Genomic DNA, 25159 nt, shown 5'->3' on the forward strand with positions numbered 1-25159 from the left:
TTATAATGGTGTTCTAGTTAATGAATTTAAATCGTTTTATGTTAGATGAACTTAAAATTATAATTAATAGTAAATAGTTGAAAAGAATCGGTGATTTATTGTATTTTGCTCCAATTTTTACTTGATTAGAAAAAAATGAATGAAAAATAAATATTTAAACGGTAATTGCGTGGAAAATCAAGTAGGAAAGTCTTAAAAAACATCGAAATAATATGTTTTTTTTTAACTGAGAACCAAGATTTTAGGCAAATTATAAACGAAATGAACCGGACACATCAGAACGGAGCCAATTCTGACATTGACAATTATGTCATTTTCAAATTCATTTCCGAATCGTTTATTTTACATTAATATTTACATGATGACGAAATAAACACGTATAATTATATTATTTGAATGAAACAGCGTGTTAAGAAATAATTTTTTTCGTATATTGTAAACAAAATTGCGCTCTGCGCTTAGTTGGGATAGCCCCTTTAGGCAGGAAACAAAAAAAAACAATTTCGGATGCATAATTCTAAATATCGGAAATTCATAAATGTCAACACGCTTCGATTAGCTCATAACCGATACGATCGCAATTTAATATCTCCGATTGATTCTCAGTTATTGTCCCATAAGAACAACTGTCCCTTTCGGTGTTTAAGAATCTTTGCAGCAATATTTTGGTATGTTGATGTCAGGAAAACTAGATCCATCATAGGATCGATCGTTACGTCGCAATTGGACTAAGAAAACAGAATACCGAAATATGACTTCTTACTGGTAGGGCCTCTTGTAAGTCCGCACGGGTAGATACCACCGCCCTGCCTATTTCTGCCGTGAAGCAGTAATGCGTTTCGTAATCGGTTTGAAGGGTGGGGCAGCCGTTATAACTATACTGAGATCTTAGAACTCATATCTCAAGGTGGGTGGCGGCATTTACATTGTAGATGTCTATGGGCTACGAGTCTGACTTCGTGTTATATAAGCGGCAAACTAATAAAACTATTTTATCGAAAGGTCGTGGTAATTTTTTTTCAATTTCTTTCTTCTTATACAATAAAATTCATGTATGATTTACAGTTTCGGATTTTTTTAAATTAATTTTATGAATTATTACATTTTAATCTGTTGTAAAATTAATAAGATCATTAGTCGACGTGGATGTTTTTACGCAGTCATTGTATTGTATTGTTTTAATATCATTTCCATGAAAACGTCTTTCGAACGTGATCATCGAAATTTACAATTTCAAAATACTAAGAACTGCTAAATGTTCACAACAAATTAAAGGCGATTTATAATTAAAATATCGCACGGATTCGAATTGAGAAGGCGGAACGAACTTGCCCTCCGCGGGCCTCCATCAAACATTCATAGCTCGAGTTGTCACCCACCGGTCGGCTGACGTCTAACAAGCATCATGCCGCAATTTAATTAGTTCGCGCACAAAAACTGCCAAAGTTTTACACGTTTGCCCAGACACAGTGCAGTGAACTCGGCGTGCCTGTCTAGCCCTGAATCACTCCAGACTCCAGACGTTTCGAGCAAATTCGCAGCTCACAGAATTTTATGGACCGGACTAATACGCGTGACGGATTTTTAATTTCTCCTCTGTTTGTCGGAGCAATGTATTTCGGCATTTGAACGATTCATTTCGAGCCTTTCCTTGTTCTCTAATTGGCATATTTTTGATGTATTTACGTTTGAATACTTTTCGGACCGCATGTGTAGGCAAATTAATTATTCATAGGATAAGTCCGCTTTTAGTGTAAATGAGACAAGTTTTAATCCACCTGGTGATAGGTTGCCATAGTTCATTGACACCACATGAATATCACAGTGTGGATACAGAACGAAGTCTAGACTAGATTGGAATAAAGGATACACCCCTATCCCTGATGAAAATGGAACCTATAATTACAATATGGGAAACAAAAGGACTTTTTTGAGAAACTACGAATCGCATAAACATTTTAAAGACGAAACCATAGAAAATAGACAGAAATTTGGCCTTAGGTTATTTTAAAACTACAAAATATACAGATACAGAGTAGAGAGCTTCAATCAAAACCGATTCATCTTCAGTCGTCATCATTTAGATTAAGTAAGACATTTCTGGAAATATTAGCAGTAAATAGTATTTAATTGACAAAATAATATTAGTATTTTACTAATAAATACTGTCATGCGAATGCAAATGTGACATTTCGAGATCATTCAAAGCTAGAGCGCTGAAATGACCTTCATGAAACATCGTACAAGATGGCGAGATTGGGGAGACAAGTCGATCATTTCAAGTTCAGGCTCCGATACCGAATCGGAGATGGATTTCGAATCCGCGTCAAGCCCTCAGCCTGGAACTTCGGATGGGTTCCAAACCGTAACGCGCGGTAAAAAGCGTACTCGCGCCGTGGAGTCCCGGAGCTCCACGACGAAGCAGACAAAATCCGCGACCGCCTCCCGCCCGCAGGTAGTCGTGACACCGGAGTCGGACTCCGCTCGCCGCGTAACCCCGCCGCCGCGTCCCAAGCCCGCGCCCGCTCCTAAAGCAGCTGCCCCGCCCCCGCTGATTCTCCAGGAAAAAACTGCGTGGAACCGCGTTTCCCAGGCCCTTCAGGCAAATAAAATTAATTATACCCATGCGCGTAACGTCGCGCATGGGATTCAGATAAAGGTCGCAACGCCGGGCGACCATAGGGCCCTCTCAGCATACCTCCGAAAGGAGAACATAGGTTTCCACACCTATGCTCTTCAGGAGGACCGAGAGCTCCGCGTAGTGATACGCGGAGTCCCTAAAGAACTCGACATCAACTACATAAAGGAGGATCTGACCGCTCAGGCCCTCCCGATAGTTAGTGTGCACCGGATGCACAGCGGGCGGGGCAAACAGCCCTATAATATGATACTCGTGGCGTTAGAACCCACCCCGGAGGCCAAAAAGAAGATCGCATGTCTCACGACAATTTGCGGCCTATCCGGGATCTCAATCGAAGCCCCCCACAAGCGTGGCACTCCCGGGCAGTGCTACAGATGTCAGCTTTACGGCCACTCGGCTCGTAATTGCCACGCGCGCCCCCGCTGCGTAAAGTGCCTCGGCGACCACGCCACACTAGATTGCTCGCGTGTTAGGGAAACCGCGACCGAACCCCCAAGCTGTGTCCTATGCCTTAAGCAAGGGCACCCCGCGAACTACCGTGGATGTCCTAGGGCTCCGCGCAAGCGTTCAACCCTCCCAGCTCCGCGAACCGTCGGCCCAAAGACTTCGGCACCCTCAGTGCCGAAACCTGCCTTCGTGCCGGCTGCAGTTCCCACGGTTTCAGCGTGGAAAAAGCCGCTGCCGTATACGAAGGCGGGAACGCAAACCGCACCCCCGCCCCCGCTCGCGACACGCCCCGCGCCTCAGCCCCTGCTCGCACCTCGCCCCGCGCCCGCGTTCCGTCCCCCGCAACCCTCTGCCGCCAACGACTTCGCGCTCGTGCGCGACTTCGTCACCGCGGTGAACTTCGACCGTCTGCGATCGTTCGCTGACGCTATCCGTAGGTCGACAACCCCCGAACAGCGGCTCGCGGCCGCGTTCGATCACATGGACGTTTATGAGTCCGTGTCGCGTACGTTATAAAATCTTACCGGTAATCAATGGCGCAAAAAGGTAGAGAAAAACCGTATTCCCTTACGTTAGCATTCTACAATGCTAACGGACTCGCGCGGCAACGCGATCAAATTTTCGAATTCCTCCGCGATAATCTTGTAGATATTCTATTAGTGCAGGAAACCTGTCTGAAGCCCTCGCGTCGCGACCCGAAAGTCGCGAATTACGTCATGGTTAGGAATGACAGACTCACCGCCTCCAAAGGCGGGACTGCCATTTACTATAGGCGGGCCCTGCACGTTGTCCCTCTCGATACTCCCTCGCTCTCACATATCGAGGCGTCAGTGTGCCGTATCTCGCTGACGGGACACCAGCCGATCGTCATCGCATCCGTTTATCTCCCCCCGGACAAGCCCCTTCTGAGCAGTGACATCGAGTCACTGTTCGGCATGGGAGACTCCGTCATCCTGGCAGGCGATTTAAATTGCCACCACACTAGGTGGAACTGCCATCGTACTAACGTTAACGGTAGGCGTCTCGACGCGTTTATAGACGACCTCACCTTTGAAATAGTCGGTCCCCCAACTCCAACATGTTATCCGTATAACATCGCGCTCCGTCCGAGCACTATAGACCTGGCATTGCTTAGGAACGTAACTCTGCGCTTGCGTTCCATCGAAGCAATGTCAGAGCTCGACTCAGACCACCGACCTGTCGTTATGCAGCTCGGTCGCCCCCACAACCCAGTCACTGTTACGAGGACCATGGTGGATTGGAATAAGCTGGGCACGTGCCTAGCCGACACCGCTCCGCCAATCCTCCCTTACGGCCCGGATTCGAATCTATCCCCCGAGGACACCGTCGAATCCATAAACATCATTACCGATCACATATCTTCCGCGATCATTAGATCTTCTAAAGAAGTCGATGTGGAGGACAGCTTCCACCGCATCAGACTGTCCCCCGATCTTAGGAATCTCTTAAGAGTTAGGAACGCGGCAATCCGGGCCTACGATCGTCTTCCCACGCATTCAAACCGGATTCAGATGCGTCGCCTACAACGCGAAGTCCACTCCCGCTTAAGCGACGCGCGTAACGATAATTGGCATAGTTATTTAGAACAACTCGCGCCCTCCCACCAAGCATACTGGCGACTAGCTAGGACTCTCAAATCCGGAACTACCGCTACTATGCCTCCCCTCGTACGCCCTTCAGGCCAACCACCGGCATTCGATGACGAAGACAAGGCTGAGCTGCTGGCCGATGCACTGCAAGAGCAGTGCACCACCAGCACTCAACACGCGGACCCCGAACACACCGAGTTAGTCGACAGGGAGGTCGAGCGCAGAGCTTCCCTGCCGCCCTCGGACGCGTTACCCCCCATTACCACCGACGAAGTTAGAGACGCGATCCACAACCTACAACCTAGGAAGGCACCCGGCTCCGACGGCATCCACAACCGCGCGCTTAAACTCTTGCCAGTCCAACTGATAGCAATGTTGGCTACAATTTTAAATGCCGCTATGACGCACTGCATCTTTCCCGCGGTGTGGAAAGAAGCGGACGTTATCGGTATACATAAGCCGGGCAAACCGAGAAACGAAACTTCTAGTTACCGTCCGATTAGTCTCCTCTCGACGATAGGAAAAATTTACGAACGTCTCCTTAGAAAACGCCTCTGGGATTTTGTTACCGCGAACAAAATTCTCATAGACGAACAGTTCGGATTCCGCTCAAAACACTCGTGCGTACAACAAGTGCACCGCCTCACGGAGCACATTCTGATAGGACTAAATAGGCGTAAACAAATCCCGACCGGCGCCCTCTTCTTCGACATCGCGAAGGCGTTCGACAAAGTCTGGCACAACGGTTTAATTTATAAACTGTACAACATGGGAGTGCCAGACAGACTCGTGCTCATCATACGAGACTTCTTGTCGAACCGTTCGTTTCGATATCGAGTAGAGGGAACTCGTTCTCGTCCCCGTCAACTGACCGCCGGAGTCCCGCAAGGCTCCGCGCTCTCCCCGTTATTATTTAGTTTGTATATCAATGATATACCCCGGTCTCCGGAGACCCATCTAGCGCTCTTCGCCGATGACACGGCTATCTACTACTCGTGTAGGAAGATGTCGCTGCTTCATCGGCGACTCCAGATCGCAGTAGCCACCCTGGGACAGTGGTTCCGGAAGTGGCGAATAGACATCAACCCCACGAAAAGCGCAGCGGTGCTCTTCAAAAGGGGTCGCCCTCCGAACATCACTTCGAGCATCCCACTCCGTAGTAGGCGCGCAAACACCTCCGCCGTTAGTCCCATCACTCTCTTTGGCCAGCCCATTCCGTGGGTCTCGAAGGTCAAATATCTAGGCGTCACCCTCGACAGAGGGATGACATTCCGTCCCCATATAAAAACGGTACGCGACCGCGCCGCGTTTATTCTAGGACGACTCTATCCAATGCTTTGTAGTCGAAGCAAACTGTCCCTCCGTAATAAGGTAACTCTCTACAAAACTTGTATACGCCCCGTCATGACGTATGCAAGCGTAGTGTTCGCTCACGCAGCCCGCACCAACTTGAAATCCCTTCAGGTTATTCAATCACGATTCTGCAGGATAGCCGTCGGAGCGCCTTGGTTCCTTAGGAATGTGGATCTCCACGACGACCTGGAGCTCGACTCTTTTAGTAAGTATCTACAGTCGGCATCGCTGCGCCATTTTGAGAAGGCGGCACGACATGAGAACCCTCTCATCGTAGCCGCTGGAAATTACATACCCGACCCAGTAGACCGAATGGTAAACCGTCGACGTCGCCCAAAGCACGTCATTACGGATCCTCCTGATCCATTAACGGTGCTTTTAGGCACCACAAGCACCGGTCACCGTCCTCGTCGAACCCGTCGCTTGCGACGAAGGGCTCGACGAGCGAACTAACCCATAGACACAGCCCACTGAGTTTCTCGCCGGATCTTCTCAGTGGGTCGCGTTTCCGATCCGGTGGTAGATTCTGCGAAGCACTGCTCTTGCTAGGGTCAGTGTTAGCAACTCTCCGGTTGAGCCCCGCGAGCTCACCTACTAAAGTTAGGGCGAAGCTGAAATAGCCTCTCAAGGCTATCAGCATAGGTAGGGAAAAAAAAAAAAAAAAAAAAAGGGGAGACAAGCGTCGGTACTTTACCGTACATGCCAGATCTAAATGTTTCACAAATCTATTTATACTGCTATGTCAAACTTAAGTATCAATTCACTTTGCTAGCATAGTATGAATACTCCTAAGCACACAATGCTGTCATTGCATATAAAAAGAGTGAGATCTCCAAGAATCATAAGTATTTCCTAAGCGATATACCACCTAATCGTGAGTGGATAGATTCATAAATATGAGCTGTGCATGCCGAGGAGTCGCTCCCCGCTAAGGACGTATTTTAAACTTTATTTCAAGAACATGACGGACATATTATTATAGCGCTTGTGAAAAGTCTGTAGGAGATAACAAAGGTCTAAAGCATTGCTGTCACCCAATGTATTTTTTTTAAAGTTGGTCCTTTAAAGAGTCCTTTTGGGTCAGCCAGGGCCCAAGCAAGATCTAGATCGAAGTTATACTATTGTCCTCGGTTGACGCGATTTCTTGACCTAATTAAAACTACTTTTGCCGTTTAATCTTTGGTATCCCACCTTATCATGAGTGGCTAGCAATAGATTCATGAATATTTAGCAGTGTATACCGAGGAGTCGCTTACCGCTAAGGACGTATTTTAAATTTAATTTCAAGAAGATCATGGACATAGCGCTTGTGAAAAGTCTGTAGGGGATAACAAAGGCCTAAAGCATTGCTGTCACCCAATGTCTTTTTTTAAAGTTGGTCCTTTAAATAGTCCTTTTGGGTCAGCCAGGGCCCAAGCAAGATCTAGATCGTAGTTATAGTATGGTCCTCGTTTGACGCGAGTTCTTGACCTAATTAAAACTACTTTTACGGTTTAATCTTTAAATTTTACAGTTTTTCATTTTAATGCTGATAAATAACTCTTAGTAAAATCATAATATTTTTTATACACATTCGAGGGTAGTTAATGAAATATTTCAAATGTCGACGAATAACATCTTATAAGTCCGTTGCTACGCGAAAACTGTGGAGTATTCCAAACGTCGGAAATAATATAGTGACTATAGATTAAGCCATAAAAGTAATATGGATTAAACATAGTCATTGTCAAACGTTTGGAAATATCAATATCTTGACTACTGAAACTAGTTCCCTAACCAAATTTTCGTAAAAATAGACCGCTTTGTGACTCTAGGTACTGTTTAATATTATAAAATTTGTTGTATTTAAAAAAAAATGCGGGAGAACGTTTCGATTTAATATCTCAAAGTCATGCTTTTTGCTCGTAGTAGTTATCGATTGGACAACGACGCAATGCTATTCAGAGGCCAACTAGAACGTTTTTAAGTGTTCTCCACACGACAACACGATGGCAATTTGGGTTTGATTAATTACGGTGGACAGACGAGATGCGATACCGTCGGGATTACTTATATATTCCGTACACACGTTCAGCAAATTGACTCTCCGGCTTGTTTTACGCGTCTGACTCGAAAACTTATTCGGATTGACTCCTCCGTGGTCTTCGCTTCGCTCCCGTGTGGCCCGTCGCAATTATATACATAGTGGCCGTTTAATTGAGATGCTTCCAGTGAGTCTTTGAGTATTTGTGCTTCGTTTATTTAATAACTACTAGCTGACCCGGCAGACTTCGTAGTACCTCTATCGATAAATAAAAGACCTAAGCTTTTGTGTAAAATAAACTTAAAACAAACAAAAGGAATCCGTCCGACGGGGTACACATCAAAGGAAAAACAAAATTGTTATTTTTATTTAATTCCGAGCATTTTCATAATATTTATTTACCTTTTAAACTTCTCTGAACTTCCACAAATAATTCAAGACCAAAATTAGTCAAATCGGTCCAGTCGTTCTCGAGTTTTAGCGAGACTAACGAACAGCAATTCATTTTTATATATATAGATTATCATGGTTATGTTTGAATTTCGGTCCTTTTCAATGCTTAAGCGTTAATTACGAATGCATCGTGTTTTTTTTGTTAATGAACTTATAATATCGATTAATTGCATCGATTATCAGATCTTTCGGAAAAGCTTATTACAAAGTACTCTGTGTAATCTTTTAAGATGGTTTCTTAGTTTCCATTTCATTATCTCATCACTTGCAACATCTATTACTTGGGACTGATCTTAAGATTCAGGCGGCATTCACATTGTGATGTGTATGAGTTTCAGAATCCGCTTAAAACCAGGCTAGCCGCGAACTTGTACACTCTTCTAGGTAACAACAAAAAATTAAAGAGTTCTCTCGCTCCGTAGAACCTAATACAGCACAAGCGGCTCACAACATTAATGACCTGTACGGAGTGAATAATACCATCGAACGCGCGACTCTTTATTAGTTTTTACTATTCCGACATGGAAATTTTGATCTAAAAAATGTTCCCAGTGGTCGCCTTAAAACTAAATTGGAAGGCGATAGTAGACGATACTCAATCTACCGATGAGTTAGCAGCAGCATTCAATATTAGCATCAAATTTGGTCCATTTGGGTCAAATTTACAACGTAAAAGAAAACTTGATGCGATCGCGACGAACGCGTTAAAGAATATAATAACAGACACTGAAACGAAGGGATTTTGATTCGCATTGTCACTTGCGATGAAAAATGGATTCTTTTTGATAATCGTAAGTAGTCGTCATGTTGGTTAGATCTTAGTTCGGTATACATATAGGCAATGTCCCGAACCAAAACTTACCCCTAAAAAGTCATGGTCACTGTTTAGTGGTTCTAGTACTGAAATAATTTTAATACAGGAATAATTCACAGCTTCTTACCAAATGGCATCAGCATTTGTGTGGCAGTACAAAATGCCTTTGAAGAGTTTATTGGCTTATGTACACTTGACTCCTCCAAGAAGCCACTGCGCTGGTAGAGACGTATTTATAACATGGGCACCTATTTTGGTTGATGGAAATAAATCTATATTTATTAATAAAATTATTAGCTTTCTGTATACTAAACGGCAATTTGTAGATAAGGCCTAATAAATTTTATTTTCGAAAATAGTAATGTAAATTATATTGAAATTGTAAACCTCTGATATTGAACAAAAGCCACGACTCGTTTATATTAAGATCAACGCCACTATGTAATTATAAATATTACTTTCAACATGATGTCTAATTTTCTGCTTAAATTGCTTTCAGTACTATTAGAGTAAAATATTTAAATAACATGAAACCAAAATTGTTAACTAAAATTACTAATTAAACCGCAAAAGACGCTTTGTTCTTGTTTCAAATGAAGAACATATAGAATAAAATAATACATGATGTTAACAATTTTTCTTAATTATAAGATTCTTATTTATTCTATTAAGAATCACTTCATAATCTCCAGTCAAAAGTTAATCTTTTTCTTAGTTCGCAAGCCATTTGGTTTTTAGTTTACACCGGATTTTACACCGGATAAAGCAAGTGATCATATTAGGATAAGGCCCCGTATTATTCTTTTTCCCTGCCTATTCGTTGGTAGCCTAAGAGGCTATGACAACTATGTCCGGACGGGTAGGTGAGCTCACGGACTCTACCTGACGTAATTTGCTAATACTAGCCCTAGCAAGAGCAGTCCTTTACTAAATCTACTACCGGATCAGAACCGCAACCCACTGAGAAGATCCGGCGAGAAACTCAGTGGGTTGTATTTATAGGCTAGTTCATACGTCGAACTCTTCGTGACGGCAAGTTCGGCGAGGACGATGACCGGTGCTTGAAAGTGCGGTGGATACAGGGGATCTGACATGTTTTGGGCGACAGCGGCTTTGCTTTGCCACGTCGCCTGGGTCGGATATGTAGTTGGCGCTGGTCACGATAAAATAATTCGTACCGTATAAGCTATATAACAACTATTCTATATACAGCTGTTATCAGCGCACATTATATTACTTTGGACGCATTGCTCGCCGATATCCTGACAGTCTCGGAGAGCTGATAGCAGTAGGACGTGTCGGCGGGAAAAGACCACGTGGTCGTGGTCGTGGTTCGTGGATCAGAACTGATGACATCACTTACCGGCATGCCCATACCTCAAGCACTTAAGACTGTCGCAGATAGAGAGCACGTGGAGAGGAATTGTTTAGCGGGTGATGAGAGAACGTTCATCAAACTAGTCACGACTTTCAGAAAATGAAGATGCAAACACAGAAGAATACATTAGGATGTACATTTCTGACCCTGCTATTAACTGTTGACATTAGACGCTATGATATTTAATTTTCAAACTGACCAGTGCAAATTTATTTGTTTATTCAATTAGTTGGACCAACAAAGTGATTACTCATTCAGAACGTCGGGGAATTGACATGAAGGTACATGATAAATGTCGCCAAAATTATAGGTAGGTACAAATCACAGTGAAATACTTGACAACATCTTGCAATTAAAAATAATTATAAGTTAGAAATTATAAAATCATAACAAATTGTATAATTGGTTCTAATGTTTTAATGATATCAAACGATTTTATTTATCAAAAACATTAGACAAATAATCGAATGTCTTTGATAAAATAAAATACGAGCTAGAAATATTGCAATACCCACAAAACTTTATAAATTCAATGCCGAGGATTTATTTATTGTGGAATAACAACGTCATAAATAATTTTAATTAGCAACAAAGGCTACTTACTCATTAGTAAGATACCTACTTCACTCAGTGTTTTCTAACTACAAAGTCAAGAATCGCAAAAAAATATATATATAGGATGTATAATAGCTTGAGATGTTTTTATGATTATTTTCGGCTTCACACTCTATAAACAGCTTTGCTACAGAAATAGGCAGGATATTACCGTGACTCACAACACGACAAGACAATCTTCATTTTTATCTTCTTTGCTCGATATTGCAATGAGCACAACACTATTTATTCTTCTTGAGCTAAAACTCTGTAGTATACTTTTGATGATTGTATGTACTTTTTCTGCACCAATTATTACTTGCGATTGTTTCTCTAGCGCGTGTTAATTAGATAGATATCTATCAGTCTGCTGTTTAGGTATTAGTCGTACCGATATCTAATCGTTCTGTTTGTCAAATTGAAGCAACAAACAATAACATTTTGACGTCAATGAGATTTTTTAGGTTAAACTTTTTTTATGGGATTAGGGGGAAATGGCCTTTTTAGGGAGAAATGGCGGGACATCGTGAGACGCATCAAGTCTGTCCCTTCCAACACTACATGACGATCACGACCATTCTGTCAAGAGTGACACGACTGAGAAGAAGAAAGCCCTTGTAGACAGCCGAGCATACAGTCCATCTGATGGTGAGTTGTTACCGTCGCCCGTGGACTTCAGCTATGCCAAGCGCAGAGCCAAGCCGCTGCCTGCCGTTAAGTACTCTCCGTACGTACGTACATACGTACTTAATGCTTTAATTTTATTGACACACAAACAAAGCCTAAAACAATCTTCCCGTATTTTGCTTAGACTTTTTTGTGGATTGTCTGACATTGTGACTATAAGAGTTTTTCAGTGATATTCAGACTTAGCCATGCACGTCGAACTCTTTGCCGAGTTCGACTAGTACGGTTACCGGGGTCCCTACTCCTAGTGTTAGAGTGACGATATATGCAGGGTGGCTGGTGAGAGCTGGATGAGAGAAGCCGAGGATCGTGCTTAGTTGCGTGTAATAAGAGAGGCATATGTCCAGCAGTGGACTACTACAGGCTGATAACGACGATGGTGATGATGAAATAGTTTTAAATAGTACCGGTGGTGGGGGCGGCTTGGGAGCCCGCGTGCAGGCACCACCGCCCTGCCTAATTCTGCCGTGAATCAGTAATGCGTTTCAGTTTCAAGGACGGGGCAGTCGTTATACTTAAAAAACGGAGACTTAGTTAGGTCCAAGATGGGTAGCGGCATTTACCTTGTTGATGTCTATGGACATCGATAACCACTTAACACCAAGAGAAATGTGAGGTCTTCCACCTATTTGAGCAATAATAAAATAAGAAAACTGGGAATATAAAGTGAGGTAGCTAATAAATACACTTCCGCGTCACACTAGATGGGGAGATAAATAAACCCGCGCTACAGCTGATTGTTATTCGTGTTACATTGCTTGCAGTAAACAAAGCATAATATGAGGATAAACGAACAATATTTTTAATTTAAATTTTACATATTCTTATCTAAAACTGCATGTACAAAGTCGAGATGGACTCATTAAATAACACAAACTTGAATGGAAAATAAAATATCCAAAATATTGTTATATTATTATTTTTTTATCAAAAAAGATTGTTATTTATAGTTCTTCAGTTGCGATTTTAAAGTATCGCTTAGGTCCAAGAGCTTTTCGTCTTCGATATCAATTAATTACTTATTACGTAAACGCATATATTTTTATTTTATTTACAAACTTATCACTACAGAATTCCGTTATCGAATTGTTGTATGACTGTGTGTGTCGGCATGTACCACTTGCGAGTGGAAATCGCCATAATATTACATGTCATTACACACGAAGTCGAATTAATAACCTTGGGACTGTTTAATTGGGATTGGGATTTTTCGTTTAGCTCGTGAAGCATATGTCGAATACTTTTAACGGCCTAGACTGAAATGTTTATCGTATATTTCATGATGGTATTTAGTTTTGTGTATTAAACTAAAGTGGAATTATTTCCCTTTTACTTCTAATTTCACTCAGCATATCTCAGTATAATCTCACCGAGCCCGACGAATTAAAGATGGATGTTACCTTGTCAATATATTACGGTTAAATTTGGCGTTCCGATCCCATAGATATATACAACGTGAATGCCACTATCCACCGACTTGAGATCTATGTCTTATGATGTCTCATCTATGTCTCAATGTAATATAGTTTTAGTGATTATGCATACGTGCGACATGTGACAAGTTTGTAGTGGTACCGGCGCCATCTAGGCGGGCTCCGGATAGCCTGCCGACCGAGAGGGCTGGTGGTCGTGGCGCCGACGACCGCTGGTCCGGCGTCCCGAGGGGGAGGGTGATGGGAGAGATGTGCTCCGCACTAAACGCTTCACTTTCCCCCCTTTGCCTTTTCATGGGTTCTGTCTCATGCGAGGTTCGGACGCGGGTTGTTGAGCGACAGGAGGTTTTAGTCAGTTCGACTCCGATATGCCCCGCCCTCCATCCCCAGGGGAGGGCGGAAGTCCGGCGATTTCCTCCTGACCAAAAAAAAAAAAGTTTGTAGTGGTAGTTCATTAGCAAAATTTGTAAATACCTATGTCATAGCGTGCAACCTCTTTGACGGCACATGACCTAACCTATAACTAACTAACCTATAGCCTATAATGACTAGAAGACATAGACTAAGACGAAGACACTGATATTGTGATTTTTCTAGGCTTAACCAGACGAAAGGAAAAAGGAAAAAATAACAACGATTACAATATTAATAATACCCTAATCGACGACAAAAGATTGAAGCGACCGTTCAATCTACCTGCGGGGTTTGAGCCCCGGCGCAGCCGCATTGCTCGGTATGAGTGCAACGAGCGTCTTATCCTTTTTTTTTATTGCTTAGATGGGTGGACGAGCTCACAGCCCACCTGGTGTTAAGTGGTTACTGAAGCCCATAGACATCTACGACGTAAATGCGCCACCCACCTTAAGATAAAAGTTCTAAGGTCTCAAGTATAGTTACAGCGGCTGCCTCACCCTTCAAACCGAAACGCATGACTGCTTCACGGCAGAAATAGGCAGGGTGGTGGTACCTACCCGCGTGGACTCACAAGACGCCCTACCACCAGTAATTACGCAAATTATAATTTTACGGGTTTGATTTTTTATTAGGCCACTACTATTTTGTTAATGAACAACGACTACACTGTAATCAGATGCGAGGTATTCCATCAGTCCACCTACGTCCATAAAACAATATGCCTGTCTAATTTTTGCGGCGGAAAATTACCCCTTGACCAATTAAAAACGTTGGAGCACTTAAGAGATTTTTATTACCTATCTTCCTTGTTATTAGAAACATGCAGAGGCGATTATTTTCGTATTTATAACATAAGTGCTTTTACGAAATCGATTTAAGAAAATTTGTCTCGTCAGTGACTATTGACACTGGATACCTTCGCGTTTGTATTGTGACTAAAAATAGAATTGCGTTTAGCGAAATATGTATAGCTTAGGTATGTCTGCGGGCCATTATTTTTAATCTGTTGCCAGTTTTGTGGTTTTTAAACACGAAATCATTTCTTTTTTTTTTTTCTAACAATTAACAAGTAAACTCAAGGTTTGTTATTTTTATTAAATCTTGAAATTATCGAGTTAATTAGTTGATCATTACAATCATACAATTGTGACATTAAAATTTTGAATGTTTTTTTTTTATTGCTTAGATGAGTGGACGAGCTCACAGCCCACCTGGTATTAAGTGGTTACTGGAGCCCATAGACGTCTACAACGTAAATGCGCCACCGACCTTGAGATATAAGTTCTAAGATCTCAGTATAGTTACAACGGCTGCCCTACCCTTCAAACCGAAACGCATTACTGCTTCACGGCAGAAAATGGGCAGGGTGGTGGTACCTACCCGCGCAGACTCACAAGAGGTCCTACCACCAGGAAAAAATGTGTCGTAAATTTTAGATTTTTTTTCGTTTCGTCCGCTTCGTATCTTATCTTAAAAATTCTCGTACGCTACAAAAGGAAAATAAATACTGACGAAAGGATCATACAATAGCTCGTAGATTCCACAATCCACGTGAGTCAGGTACAAAGTATTTGTAACCGGTGCAACGCCCATCAAGGTACAAGCGGCCTACAAAAAACGCAAAATTTACAATGAAACCATACCAGGCCCTTGGCATCTATTGTGAAATGTACCGCGATACTGCCGCCCGCATTGCAGTTCAGAGTCCTATCGTGGGCTTCAGTGACACAGTTATGCCTATTATTGCCGCAATATAATCAGATGATCTTAAAAGTCCAACGATACCTCTACTCTTCAAATCGCATGATAACTTCGGGGTACGAATAGAAAGAGCAGTGGTTATGGCCAATGCGGGCTTGATAAATTGAATATCCTACCACTAGTAACAAGATGGGATTTAGGACATTGGGATTTAGGAAGCTATGTAGAATAAAATAAATGCATACATAAATACAATGCGTGAATAAAAACATGTATTGAATCTACACGCGGTAGGGGTGAAAGCAGCATTCTATCTCATTCTCTCGCAGATAAATCCTAAATTTTTGTCTCTCTTTTCGCCTTCGCGTAATATTCCCGTTTAGTCGAGTTGTGTCACTTTCGTTGCATCGTAGTTGTATTATCTGAGACGAAAGCGAATTAGGTCGTCTGATATTAAATCCAAAAAGTATACCTAATTATGCCGTTATTAAATGATTGCGTCTGAATGACGCCAGGGCTGCTGTCAGTCTCAGCCAACAGCTTTTACGCGAATTCTTGTTATTCATTTCGTTTTCTTGAATTTTGGTTTCGATTATTAAAGGAAGCCTATTTTTAAATGGTCGCGTATGACATCTGTGTGCTTAGGGCGAGTTTTTTTAACGTTTTCGATAGCGTAAAAGTTAACTCAAATTTGTATGCAGTTTGAAAAGCACCCCTAGCGGAAAACGTAGGCAAACGATCCAGCTCCATACAGATTTGAGTTAACTTTTACGCTATAGAGAACGTTAAAAAACACTCACTAAGTACACAGTACGCCATTTTTTATCGCCCTTTGAGGCAGACGAGCATAAGGCTGATGATGAGCGGTTAACGTTACTCATGGACTTCAGCAATGCCAGCGGCAGAGCCAAGACGCTGCCTGCCGTAAAGTTAAGACGTTATTTATAAGGAATTGTTCACGCGTGAATTTAACAAGTGTTCCCGGTACAAAAGAGTTTGAGTATTTTTCGTTATTCATGGAAGAGGTATACAAAAAAAAAACAGTACATTCATTCGATTGATTAAAACATCTTATCACGTAAACTTTTCTTTGATTTAATTTAAATGTATTCGAATAATTCACGGTGTTTTTTCGTTGCGACTTTCAATTGTCTTTTAAAATCTATAAATAAACGTCTTAAAACTGCCTTCTTTGTTTTATTGTTGTATTTTAAAGAGCATGTAATTTGTGTAGAGGTGAACGAACCTTTCGCATTAAACCGAACAGCCCGTAATGAAATGATTACCATTCTCGATTTAGTTTGTTAATTCATTTAAAAACCGACCGCCATTGTTTTTAATACATACGATTCTAGAATGGAAATGTTTAATTAAATTCGACTTTGTGTTGTAATCGCGAATCAAAGAGAGAGACATCAGAAGATTCACTCTCAAAGCACAGTGGTTGTACCTGCCTCTCGATCAAGACAGAACCTTCTTAGCTTTTATTGGTCGTAGACATAATTAAAAGTATTTTTATCTCCAATTTTTTCCCAACGTTTCGAATATTTTTACAACTGTCGACACCTTAGTTGTCCGTGATGGTGAAAACTGTATACAAATCTATATTTTTTAATCGATCAAGATTCTTTGAAAATCTTTAAAGACTATAAACAAGCATACTACGTAAATCGACGTTACCTTACATATGTTTACAATAGGGGGTAAATGAGTTGGTACGTCTAATTAATTATGCCGCCATTGTCATTTGCAATTGACAATAGCATATACAAAACTATTTTACAGGTTCTATAGAAAATAAATTAAAGAGCGTCAAAAAAAATATAATGTTGTTATTTAGAACATGACTGTACCTCATCGTTGCGGGCGACCATATGCACTTTTGTATTCGATGATATCAAGTCTAATATGCGCGTCTAGACTGTAGAATTTATTCAAACTGACCTTTTGGTTAAATTTTTATGCAAACTATTATTCTTTATTAGCACATAGAGTCGTGTGCGCTACCGGCTTGCTTGTTGATACTGTTCTCCGTACTCTGACATAATTATTACTTTTATCCAATTAAAAAAATGTTTCAATTGCTTAAAGAACAAGATTATCTTCTATTACGAATTAAAAATCTACGATAGGATAAACAAAACAGTATTTTATTGCACCGATTGGATTACGTCAATGATGAAAAGTCAAATGTCACTTTGACAGACGTCATTCAAATTTAAAAAGTTCTTAGAACTTTAACAAAATTAAAAAAGTGAAATTGTCCGTCTTGTTAGTTATAATTTTATTATATTACGTAACATAGTTAAAGCGAGATAAGATCGTAGACTTTTATCATCGATAAATAAGAACAGATTCTGAAGCTTCAGTTTTCGTGGAAATAAAGAAGTCAGGGGTGTATCTTATTCGCCAAATTTTGTCCTTTGATCTTTGTAGCGTTACGAAATTGTTGGCAAATCGATTTCAGCACTTTTATGTTCGGTAATTTTCTTCGTAAAGCTACATATTGTTATTATGTAATATAACGAACTGGACTTTGTTAAATAGGTTCATACAAGTAATGTAAGTTTAAAAACACACACAGATTTTTGTCCAAATAAGCAATGTTTTGTTCAAGATAACTTTTTTCGATTGGGGATAATAATAGGCTTATGATAGGGAATTTTAAGCTGTGTTAGTGTGTCAAAATAGGCTCAGAGACTTTTCTGATCAAGTTGCGGCTATTCCGAGCAGTTCCCAATTGAACTTTTTTTCACCATCGTCATCGTTGATAGCCTAAGGGGCTTTTCCAACTACCCGCGGAATGGTAGGTGAACTCACAGGCTCAATCTGAGAGAATTGCTAACACTAGCCCTGGAAAGAGCAGTGCTTCTCTGAATCTAACACTGGATCGAAATCGCAACCCACTGAAAATATCCGGGGAGAAACTCAGCGGGATGTGTCTATGGGCTAGTTAATCGCTAATAATTACTTGTTTCAATTAAAACTTAATGAATTAGGTGAAGCACATTACACTTCAATGAAATCAACTATCAATACTTGTATAACAAAAACTGTGTTTTGTGTTATGGTATCGATCTTTTTGTTCGACCAATTGGCAGACGGTGGGCTAAAAGGTTGTGACGTAATGAAAAATATATTAATTATTATTATTTCCTTTTACAAATAACAATATAATTTATGAGGTCTTCTGTACCAAGGAACTTATGGACCAAGAAACAAATTCGCTGGAGTTTGATTATTCGCTACACTACAGATACTTTTAGATTCGGATTCATTGAATACCTAACGTCTCAATTTACAAAGAGGCCTACTAACGGTGGTCAGCGGGTTGGCTCTAGAATTACTGATGTCCACGAGCGACGGTAACCACTCACCATCAGGTGGGTCGTATTCTTGGCAAAGTCTGGGCAAAGGCAGAAAAGAGAGAGACTTGCAATGTGTATTAGATTAGAAGTCATATAACCACTGTAACTCATTTAAATGACGTCACAACTAACTGACAAAGGCATTATGACTGCAAAATTCTTTGTTTATTTTTATTTTTCAATTTATGAACTCATAATAATATGTAGATAGCTGGCACGTAAATATGCGCGGATGCGTTGCCACCTTTGAAACTAGTATCAACAGTGGAATGCGCGTGTCGTTAGCTCTTAAACATCTAAGATTATATAGAACTTAGGCGATTTAACCAATACCCATATTTCCGTTTAAATGTGGGATTGTATGACGAAATCTAGTGAATTTTTAATTTAACACCAAAATCTTTAACAAACAAGAAAATTGGTAGCCTCATAATGACAATCGATGACTGACATTGATATTCATCTTATTCTGTTAAACAAATCTAGTGTGCCAGTGTGAATTAACTAAAAACTACTTACATGCATACCAATTGAAGAGTAGATTTATCGAAAATTACTCTTGCTGTCTCATAAAGTAAATTATTTATGGGTGAGCCCCGGGAACTCGCCCACCAGTAAGTTGATATCAGAATAGAACCCCGACACTGCGCAAAAAATAATTATATTGATAACGGCACGAATAAGCCGCGAAAACATTTGAGATTCCCTGACCTGTGATATTTGTAATAGGGCACTCAATGATGCAGAGTAATATTGGATGTCTTATGCGAATTCGATATTCTCAAAATAAACCTGTAATCGGAATGATGTCAAATTTTCAAAGTTATTAAGTTATTTCGTCTAAAGAAATAGATTAGAAATAGATTAGATAGATAAATATATTTAATAATTGTCGGACTAATAGAGTTACATTATTTACGAATATTACCAATATTAAAATAACATAGAAATAATATCTACAGCATATAAATTAAAGTCTCTATATTATAAGTTAAGTCTAAAAGTTATCTATATTAAAGTTAATGTAAAAGGTGTAATTTATCTCTAATGGTGGATTAAAGCTTCTAATCACTCTGTTTGACTTGGCGAATTTCTCGGAACAACCAGTTTACTGTGACGTCACACGTACGACGTCTTTTGTTTGACCGCCGTTCGCGTCACCGCTAGCGTGTGTACAAATGTTGGCGTTCATAACATTCCGAACTTTACTTACATAATAAATTGTTAGCCATGGCTGCGTTAGTCAATAATTAATTAGTTATTGCGCGATATTTTGATAGATAATTCATTGTTTGAAGTTGTTCGTAGTGTCAAATAATTTAAAATATCATGTCAATTTGACATTAAAATTAAAATTTTCAAATGTGACAAAAACGATCGTGATACGTTTTGAAAATGGAACACGATTCTTATTCTTTATATCACAAATTTATGATATTGTTTAAAAAAAAAAAACGTCCAAAAAGTTAATGACCTAAAAACAATCACTCGTTAAACCGCAGAACGCTGATGGAGCTGTCACTTGATTTTTAATAATCAAGGACTCGGCGTTGGCCTCGTCTTGTATCGGTCACGAACGGGTGTTCGGGCGTTTCCGTGCGCGCTCGGCTGTTATCGACGATACGCAGTCTTCTACTCTTTGTTTGGTGAACCCATTTGAAGTTCGAACGTAATAGCCACTCGATTAGTTTTTGAAGATTTATATTTGGTATTTTTAAATGAATTGTTTCAAACAAAAGGTCTTGTAGGCGATTTGTATTGAAAATGGAAGCGTTTTGTACGAAGCGATAATGAAACCAGTATATTTAGTACAGCGTTTTTTGGAATTTACAAAAACAATTAAACGCTTATCTGTGATAAAGAATACGTTGATAGGACTGGCCAGCGTTAATGTTTTCACAATTTTTGAACGATAACATTGTGTACAAACATGTACTGGAATGTTTTTGTACGTAGAATAAAGCTACTAAAGGTTTTTTGAATTCATTATATTCTGATAATTATGTACTTGGTGATACTAGTTATTCGTGTAGCAATAAAAAAAGAAACAAAGGAACTGTTTAAAATGTTGTGGCTACAAATATTTTTAAAAAACATTAAATTTGCTTTTTCGTTCCTATTTTAAATTGAGATTTCGAACGATTCATATCTCGAAATGGGTACCGGAATTCATCTATTGTTATGTATGGAATCTGGTAAACAATTAACAGAACATGGAGCGTGGCTTTGTCTGACTATCCATAGTGAAGAAAAGTAGACTTCATAACAGAAAAAAAATATAGATTTAGAATTATTAACATCAACCCTTTTTAAACTTGGTTCAATAGCTTCGTTTTTCTATTCTTATTTATGATCTAACTATCCCAAGCAATATAATTACCTACTTTTCAAATTCTCGCACAGATAACAAACACTTAGTTTAGGTAGGTACACAATTATAATCACTACATAGTATAAAACAAAGTCGCTTTCTCTGTCCCTATATCTGTCTGTCCCTATGTATGCTTAAATCTTTAAAACTACGCAACGGATTTTGATGCGGTTTTTTTTAATAGATAGAATGATTGAAGAGGAAGGTTTATATGTATAATAACATCCATTAAATAGTGGACAAATCGATAATAAATTACAGTTTCCGAAGCGAAGCGAGGGCGGGTCGCTAGTCTGATAATATTATTCTATTTCAATACATACATCCAAATGAGCAAGGCTCTTTAAAGACTCAAATACTTAAATCATTAAGTACAATTAGTGCTAATAGATTGCTTAAATAAAGTATATTATATTACATTTAGGGTTACCTACCTACAAAAAAATTAAAAAATAATCCTACATGGAAGTATCATGTTAGGCAGTATGTAACCCAATCAGTGGGTTTCTCGTCGGATCTTTTGAGTGGGTCGCGATTCCTAGCCTGTGGTAGATTCAGCGACGCAATTCCCTTGTTAGAGCAATTTTTTTAGCCTCTAGGGCTGATCTCTGTGAACTCTTGGTGAAGGTAAATCAAGAATAGCTCCTCAAGCAAGTTAAGTAGCCAAGAAAAGCAATATCGAATCTGCATGCTCTTGCTTGAAATTATAAATCACTAAACATAAACGATATATTAGATGTATCAACTATTAATAATACAAAAACGATTGCGGTTCTGGAAGCGTTCTAAAAACTTAGGGGCGTAAACAAAAAACAAAAAAAAACATTATTACCCATTGCCATCAGATATATCGCACGATATTTAAAGCATTTTTTTGTCATCATTCTAAGCCAATATTGTCAAGTGAAAATCCACAGACGTCAAGAACTAGGTCACGGTGTTACGTAAGATTTAAAATATAAAGTGAACGCTCACTTCACGTAATTAAATAAAGTGAAAGTTCTAAAGTGAAGTTTCTAACTAAAAAATATAAATTCTTCATTCTTGTATCTGCGGTATTATGTGTGTATTGACTCTTACTAACGTTTGACAAGAACCTAGAATTATTGTAACGGGCACCGGAAAAAACCCGTGAAGTCTCATTATTCAATTTAACCAAAGGAAATATTGAGTTTACATGAAAAAAAAGGCTGTTTATAAAAATCGCCTAGAATTTCTATTCGGTTAAACTTTGACAGGCTCGAATGAAAAATAAAAAATCGTTACACGGTTTTACTTATGGACACTCTCAAAATAAGAAATTTTCGATAACATTGTTACTTAAGACTTAATTTGTACATGCTTACGTAATGTAATATCATTCTATCGTTATTGAAGCAATATGATAATATTTATTAGTAAAATGTACAGAAATTGCACCTTCATTGTTTTTATATTATATCTGTACCGTTACGAAATTCGCAGTTTTATTAGTTCTGTGGAAATTTCCAAACAAATCAACCTTTACTACAGATCAGAATACTATATTACAGCGATCTTACCCACAAAGAATACGTATGTGCTATTTCTCAAGCTATCAAAAGACAATGGAACTACAATACACGATGTGTGCTTCGAACAAAAAAGAAATATTCGACTTTATTGTCTTCGCGATAGAGGTTTCATTAGCTTGCCGTTTTCATTACGAAACGACATTCTTGAATTTAGCTTATTACTTAGCAAGTAGGCGTGATTCATTCTATTATTTTAAAATTTAATGATGGAACATTTAGTTCTTTTAAGATTATCTTTTGAACGTAGCATTTTTTTCCATTGTTTATGTTCCAAATTGAAAAAGACTCGAAGCGTAGGTATTAATAGTATCGGATGCAACTGCCTGTACGAAAACGTTTTGTTTTCGGTAGGTAAAGAGTTCTTTATAATAAATTGTTTTTAGGTAATCTGTCACAGAGAATATTTTGACCAAAAAAAAAAAAACACGTGCCTTTATCGTTGAAGTAACGATAGCGCGTAACTGTTATCTCGGACGTCACGCACGCGACAAGAACTAGATAGCATTTTTGAAGCGGCCCACAGCTGTTATGACCTCGAAAAATTATCGGTCGTTGTCTTATGTTTGCGGAGGTTTTCGCGGTACTCTCCGGTGTGCCGGTGACATCATAGACTGCATCGCAAGTGGCGACGTGGCTGGTCACTCGACGCCAGCTTCGTAACGGCCATGTAAAAATACCGACGCAAGGTCAAGGAACTGCATTAGATATCCGCTCGTTCCTTATAATCTTGCATCTAATAGCGTTCTTCTCAAATTCAAACCGTGAGCTGGTAATAAAAAAAACAACTGACAACTGACTTAAAAAACGTCACGTTCTAGACAAAGGTATACAATAAAAATTGTTGGCAACACCTGAACTGTGACGTATTGTTTTGTACAATGATCAATAATATTGACTGTTATTCACGAAGGTATCTTATTCTGCTTAATACCGCTAAAGGCACATCGCAGTATCAAACCACCACGCCTTATTAATATCACGCTACATATTACAATTTTACACACAAAACTAGATTTGAGGCGTGGACGTGCTCATTATAATTCGCTTGGCGGAAGAAAGCTATCGGATTGTGTCGTACTCAAGCCTGATTCGGTTCGACCTATGACATTCCGGATACGCAAAAATAGCGGCAGGACGCGTACAGGAATGTTAGGGGGAGCGATCAAAATGTCAGGTTAACATTTAGCAACTACCCACGTTCGGGTAAATTTAAATGTATCACGTTATGGAGCACCATCAACCCTATTAAAAGCATCGATTTGACTAGCGTAATAAGATTACTGATCAGTACGAAGACAGCGCGGTGACGTCATTCTGTTACACGGAATGCCGTTTACAAATAACATCGTTTCTCTGTAAGCGGTAGTAACGCTTAAATTCGCGTATGATGATATTTAATTAAACATAAAGATTATAGTAAAGTTAAATAAATAAAAAAATACGTAAACTAACTTATGGTTTGTTGTTAGTAATCTGTGGACACATTATTGTGGACAATAAAAAAAAAAAACTCCAAATTTAAACAGAAACTGGTCCTGCTAGGTGGTTAACTAACTGTAATGTGAATGAACTGCCATGCCGCCGAGAGTAGCTATACCATTGTAAATATGGGTCGGCGGACAAGTTGCGTGCGGCCGAACTCGCGCCGAACACCGGCTACACCCGGTAATGAAATAAAAGTGTAACTGCACACGCTTCGATAAACTACGTTATTTTCTTTCTTTGTTATCTATATATTAATACGTAAAGCAAAAACTTTGTACCCCTTTTTACGAAGATTGCGCGGACGGATTAGTATGAAGTTTCCCACACGAGAATATAGAGAAGGAGTGCAGAATGCTAATATTTTAATAAAAATATGCATTAAAAACACATTTAACCAATAAAGAAAACATTAGACACACTACCATGTATTTGACACACACACATATACTCTGTTTATTGTCAAACTTTTGTTATTGCTTAAAATCTGTAGTCAAATTTAGAATAGGTTAATATTGTTTATGTTTAATATTATTTGTCTATAGTGTAGTCTTGGCGAAATCTGTAATTATAGAAGTATAATAAATAGTCTTTGACAATAGAACCATAATAATGTTAGACTTATAATTTCAATTAATTATAGTCGAATTTCGACTACTGCGGACCCACTGGTTAAATATTAAAGTCCCTCAATTATTCGATGCGCTAAGGAACAGGAAAAGTAGATGGCAAACGTCCCAGAGGACGCAGGCCCACGAGATGGTCGGACCAAATACGATCTTCTCTAAACATCGACTTCTACAATGCCCTTCATGAAGCTAAGGATCGCAGCTGATG

At 39.6% G+C, this 25159-nt stretch overlaps 1 protein-coding gene and 1 long non-coding RNA gene across 2 annotated transcripts in view; one reads left to right on the top strand and one right to left on the bottom strand.

Moving 5' to 3' along the window:
* LOC101744991 (uncharacterized) overlaps positions 1-25159 on the top strand; it is a 133824-nt gene that overhangs the window by 74346 nt on the left and 34319 nt on the right. The gene's annotated exons all lie outside the window — the stretch shown is intronic.
* Positions 12904-20312, bottom strand: LOC134200585 (uncharacterized). Its single transcript, XR_009975565.1, has 4 exons — positions 20130-20312; positions 19436-19560; positions 15373-15455; positions 12904-13851 (listed from the first exon to the last, which is right to left on the bottom strand). It is a non-coding gene; the product is annotated as an uncharacterized LOC134200585 (long non-coding RNA).

Source organism: Bombyx mori, chromosome 18 (genome assembly GCF_030269925.1).
Source record: "Bombyx mori chromosome 18, ASM3026992v2".
Taxonomy (NCBI): Eukaryota; Metazoa; Arthropoda; class Insecta; order Lepidoptera; family Bombycidae; genus Bombyx; species Bombyx mori.